A 6525-nucleotide genomic window follows, 5' to 3' on the forward strand; every position below is an offset into this window, starting at 1 on the left:
TGGGATTCAACCGTTTTGCCGACTGGATGTACTGTAGATTCTTGTGGTCCGTAATCACGGAGACAACATGTACCGCTCCTTCCAGCCAGTGACGCCACTCCTCAAAGGCCCACTTAATAGCTAATAGATCTCGGTTGCCCACGTCTAATTCGCTTCAGCAGTAGAGAACTTACGAGAGAAGTATGCACATGGATGCAAACGGTGAGTGTGAGGATCCTTCTGAGAAAGGATAGCGCCAGCCCCGGCATCGGAGGCATCCACTTCTAACACAAAAGGAACATCTGGATCGGGATGTCTTAAGACTTGAGCAGATACAAACGCTCTTTTTAGGGCTTCAAATGCGGCTACCGCCTGAGGAGGCCAATTAGTGGGATCCATCCCTTTCCGGGTAAGGGCGATAATAGGAGCCACTATATCAGAAAAACTGCGGATGAACCTTCTATAATAATTTGCGAAGCCCAAGAACCTCTGCACGGCCTTGAGGTTGTTGGGTTGTACCCAGTCGAGAATGGCTTGGACTTTAGTTGGGTCCATGGAGAAGCCAGCCGGAGAGATGATGTATCCCAGAAATGACACCTTCTGTACCTCAAATTCGCATTTCTCCAACTTGTCGAAGAGATGGTGGTCTCTAAGTTTTTGGAGAACCTGCTTAACATGACTCTGATGCAAGGACAGCGACTGAGAGTATATCAGGATGTCATCCAAATAGACAACCACGAAGTGGTCAAGAAATTCACGGAGAACTTCATTAATCAGTTCTTGAAATACAGCAGGTGCATTACTGAGGCCAAACGGCATGAACAGATACTCATAGTGGCCGGAGTGTGTATTGAATGCCGTCTTCCACTCATCTCCCTCTCGGATGCGGATGAGGTTGTATGCTCCACGGAGATCGATTTTGGTGAAGACGGTGGCACCTCTTAAGTGATCGAATAGCACTGAGATGAGAGGGAGAGGATAGGTGTTCTTGACGGTAATTAAATTAAGGCCCCGGTAGTCAATGCAGGGCCGCAGTCCACCATCTTTCTTTGACACAAAGAAGCATCCGGCACCTACAGGAGATTTAGATGGCCTGACAAATCCCTTTTCAAGATTTTCCTCAATATAAGCTTGCATGGCCTTGGTCTCGGGACCAGAGAGAGAATACAAGCGCCCCTTAGGTAACTTGGAACCAGGAATCAGCTCAATAGCACAGTCGAAGTCTCGATGAGGTAGTAAAGTGTCAGCAGCCTTTTTGGAGAACACATCCCAGTACTCATGATATTGTGAGGGAAGTTGCTCCGGAATAGACTGGATAACACGCAGAGGCAGAGTCAAGCAGGACTGTGTACAAAACGAGCTCCACTGGACAATTTTACCTTTTGCCCAATCCACGAAAGGATTATGATGGGAAAGCCACGGATGGCCCAGGATCAGCGGGACTGATGGACAGTCGATAAGGAAGAGGGTTCTTGGCTCGGAATGGAGAGCTCCTATGTTTAGTTGTTATGATGGGGTCTCAAAAACAATTTTTCCTCCAGGCAATGGACTCCCATCTAGGCCACAAATTGTAATTGCAGAAGGAAGCTTTAACATAGGAATCCCAGCAGAATGGGCAAACCCGATATCGAGGAATTTGCCTGCAGCTCCACTATCAATGAAGGCCGACAGGGCCACGGAACTGGCACCGAAAGCGACTTGTGCGGGAATAAGGACAGCATTCTTTTGGGAAACAATTTGGAAGCTTAAATTAACCTTTTCGAGACATGCTCCTTTTTCAGGTTTGTATGGACAGGAGCAGGAGAAGTGGCCTTTATTGCCACAATAGAGACATAGACCTTGTAACCGTCTCTTGTCCCTTTCCTCAGGAGGGAGGTGAAACGCCCCGACTGCGTAGGCTTCTCAACAGCCGTGGAGGCTGGAATAACTGCAGATGAAAAAGAAGATGACTCTTTCTCAGTCCTCCTCTCCTTGATTCTCCTGTGAATTTTAATAGCAAGCTGCATAAGGCATTCCAATGAGGCGGGGGAAGGATACTGCACAAGTGAATCCTTAATCTCCTCTGACAGTCCTAGGCGAAACTGGCTGCGTAACGCTGAATCATTCCACTCACTGTCAGGCGACCATCTGCGGAATTCAGCGCAGTATTCTTCTGCTGAACGCTGACCTTGCTTTAAGGCCCGTATGTGAGCCTCGGCGGAGGTAACTCGATCTGGGTCATCGTAGAGGAGGCCCAATGCGCTAAAGAAAGAGTCCAATAATTGCATAATAGGACTCGACTGTGGTAGGGTGAAAGCCCAGGACTGGGGGTCACCCTGCAGGAGGGAGATGACAATTCCAACTCTCTGCTGTTCTGAACCAGAAGACCGAGGTTTCAGCCGAAAATAGAGCTTGCAACTTTCTTTAAAATTCCGGAACAGGACTCTGTTTCCGGAGAACCAGTCCGGCAAATTTAACTTGGGTTCATCAACCGAATTAGAAATGGGCAGTGTAATCCGAGGAACCTCGCCAGAGGAGGACAAACGCTGGGACAGTTCCCGAATCATCTGGTAGAGGGTCTCAACATGACCCGCCAGGGCTTGAAGAGGAGACGATTTGGTTTAGTTTTCCTCCATACCAACTTCGTCTCCGGAACGTGTTAGGCCGGTTATAATGTTAGGAACCCCTCCAGCCGGCACAACACAACCCGGAATCTACTCTGCCAGTCAGGTGTTCACTGGAGTGCCTGATGGTGGGGACAGACTGGGCTGCAGACTGACAGAGGGTCGTGAAGTGTGTACCGGCTGAAGAGAACCCAAGCAAGCGGAGTGGAATCCAAGCAGAGGTCAGGGGCCGGCAGCAGACAACAGTACCAGTATAAAAGCTGAGGTCAAGGGTCACAAGCAGACAAGGAGGTCGGTATTCAAGCCAGAGGTCAGGGTCACAAGATTCACAAGCAAAGTCCAAATCCAAGCCAAGGGTCATACACGGGTAAACAACAGCAAGTCCAATAAACAGGAACAGGGCAGAGAGCAGGTACAGCAGACTGGATACAGAGACCGGCAATGAGGCAGCAGACCTCATTGCCTTAACTACAGCCAAGAGCCAATCAGAACCTGTCCCACACTTGCAGGCTAATTGCCAGATACTTAGAAAGACCAATCAGGGCTTAGCCCTGAAATCCCCACTTGCAGACTAATACCTGCTAATTCAGACACAGGCTGAATCTGATTACTTGCCTCTAGTGCGCATGTGCGCCCGGCCACCGAGACGCTGCACTGAGGAGGCGTCCAAATTACTGCTCCACCTGTTTCATAGATAAGTAATCTAATTGTAAAGCTAATAAATTATCAAAAAAAGTTTATTTCCTGGTAGGTAGGCCTTCATTTATTCTACACACAAAACAGATTGTCTTCCCCTCCATCTATGCATATTGGCAAGGCAGCATTCGTCTTTGGATGTATATTACACCCTACACTTATAGTTAAATATGTAAAGAAATGGGAAAAGGCAGTTTGCTTTCTGTCTCTATAGGACCCCCTCCACTTGTTGAAAAAAACAAAAAATTCAGCCGTTATAGACTGTACAATATTAATTGAAATGGACAAAGCCAGTTTGGTTTCTGGCTCTATAGGCCCCCCTCCACTTGTCGAAAATACAAAAAAATTCAGCCGTTATAGACTGTACAATATTAATTGAAATGGACAAAGCCAGTTTGGTTTCTGGCTCTCTAGGCCCCCCTCCACTTGTCGAAAATACAAAAAAATTCAGCCGTTATAGACTGTACCATATTAATTGAAATGGACAAAGCCAGTTTGGTTTCTGGCTCTCTAGGCCCCCCTCCACTTGTCGAAAATGCAAAAAAATATCAGCCGTTATAGACTGTACAATATTAAGAGAAATGGACAAAGCCAGTTTGGAGTCACTCTGTCTATGACACCCTACCCTTAAGGAGAAATTGCCCAAACAGCTGCCTTTCAAGACGGTACGTGATATGGAAATGCCACAAGTCCCTTTCCTCTTTGGGGGTAGATTGCACCCTACACTTACATAGAAAGTTTTAAAAAGATGTTATCATCATCATCTTTAGCTTCATCCTCGCCCTCATCAGTGTGTATGTCATCATCACAGACTATCAATTCATCGCCGCTTGCATCCGCCATTAGAGAACAGTCAGTGTTTGGATGTCTTAGATAGTGAAGGCCTTACTCGTGGAAGATGTAGTTCATTTTTATAAACATAATTTTCTCCACATTTTTGGGAAGTAACATTCTACGGCGATCACTGACTAAGTTCCCTGCTGTGCTGAACACTCGTTCAGAGTACACACTGGAGGGTGGGCAGCTTAAGTATTGCAAAGCAAGTTTGTACATGGGTTTCCAAATGGCCTGCTTTTCTTCCCAGTAAGGAAAGGGACTGTCTGACATTTCCATATCAACTACCTCTTGAAAGTAATCCTCCACCATCCTTTGCATGTTTATACTTGAATTGGATGGAGTTATAGGCAAAGTGACACATTTTTTGGAAAAATCCTTCAAACCAGCCCAGATGTTAAATTGTTCTGGTCTGCCCCCTGCGTCTTCCCTGCTTCTTTGGGAAATTTAATTTTTTACGAGCAGCAGCAGCTTGAGAAAGTGAAGGAGGACACGTCATCAAGCCGAGGCCCAGTTCAGCGACCACTTTGCTAAGCAATAGCTCCTTGCAAAAGTTCACATCTCGCTCATTTACAAGTAAAGACTCAATGTAGGTTTTAAACCTTGGATCAGGCACAGTGGCCAAAACGTACTGATCCGAGTTCAAGATCTTAATAACTCGAGGATCATTGTGAAGCAAATTAAGTACTTGATTGACAAGGCCAACATACTTTGCTGAATTGCTTGCTTTCAGCTACTCCTTCATTTTCTCAAGCTGTTTTTCCAATAGTCTAACTAAATTGACCTCACACGTCACAACTTCAAATGGTTTCAGCACCTTGCACAGCACTGAAAGGATTCCCCACTGTGCAAGAGTGAAATACATCCCCTCTCCTTTCCCAATGTCATGGCTTGTGCAATACGCTTGGATGGCTTTGCACTGTTCCTCCATCCTCTGAAGCATGTACAGGGTGGAATTCCACCTAGTTACCACCTCTTGCTTAAGTTGGTGGCAGGGCAAGTTAAACTGCTCTTGGAGCTGCTGTAATCTCCTACATGCTGTGGCTGAATGCCTGAAATGGCCTGAAATTTTACGGGCCACCGAAAGCATCTCCTGCACCTCACGGTTATTTCGTAGGAAGCTCTGCACCACCAAGTTGATGGTGTGAGCAAAACAGGGAATGTGTTGGAAATCAACCATCTGTAATGCTCGCACTGTATCGTTGGCGTTATCAGAAATTACATTCCCTGGGGAGAGTCCAAGTGGTATAAGCCATGTATCAATCACATCTCTCAGTTTGCGTAACAAATTGTCAGCTGTATGCCTGTTAGTGAAGCCGGTGATACAAAGAGTGGCCTGCCTGTGACAAATGTTACGTAGTGGTGTAAATGCTGCTGCTGTTCCTGCTGGTGAAGGTGAATGACCAACCCAGTGGGCTGTCACAGTCATATAGTCTTTGGTTTGGCCACTTCCACTTGTCCACATATCTGTGGTTAAGTGGACAGTGGGCAGAATGGCATTTTTCAGCGCAATCTCTACATTTTTACACACTTTTTCGTATAGTTGTGGAATTGCTTTACGGGAGAAATGGTGTCGTGATGGAATTCTGTAACGCGGACACAAAACCTCAATTAACTGTAAAAAACCAGCTGCGTTTATTGTGGAGATTGGACGCAGATCTAACACTAACATTGCAGCCATGGCGTCTGTGATTCGCTTGGCGACTGCGTGACTGCTGTCATATTTGCTTCCCCTAGCAAATGATTGTTTCACAGTTAATTGCTGAAATGTAGGACTGCTCATTTTCTTGACCTGCCTCTAGGCTGACGATTCACCCCCAGCAGCAGCAACAGCAGCAGCAGCAGTGGGACTAACACTTTCTTCAGAGGAATCAATAATAGTGCAGGAGTCATCCAACCTTAATAAGTGGGATGCCGGGCTAACTCCGAGCGCTACTGAGGATATTGATGAGGATGGTGTGGTGGGTGTATTTTGTAGCCGTCAGTATATGTCGGTGAGCGAAGGGTCTTAGCTGATGATGGAGTGCTTGTAATTTTTTGAGAAGGTCTTTCAGCTTTTCCCAACACTTTGCCATGAACTCTCGTTAAATGGCGTAACATAGACGAGGTTCCAAGATGGTTAAGGTCCCTCCCTCGACTGACTGTGGCTTGACATACACTACAAATGGCTTTACAATTGTTGTCTGGCTTTGGGTAGAAATAATTCCACACATAAGAAGTGGATTTTTTTGTTTTATGCCCCAGCATGACAATGGCCTTTTTCTTGTCACGTGCCAGAACTGCTGCCACTGGTGCAGGACTTACACAAACAACCTCATCCTCATGAACATCCTCATTAGCGTCCTCGTCGCCTACACAAATCTCCCCCTCATCCTTTTCTAATTCCAAAGTGGCATCCTCAATTTGTGTATCA

The sequence above is a fragment of the Mixophyes fleayi genome, chromosome 12, assembly GCF_038048845.1.
Source record: "Mixophyes fleayi isolate aMixFle1 chromosome 12, aMixFle1.hap1, whole genome shotgun sequence".
Classification (NCBI taxonomy): domain Eukaryota; kingdom Metazoa; phylum Chordata; class Amphibia; order Anura; family Limnodynastidae; genus Mixophyes; species Mixophyes fleayi.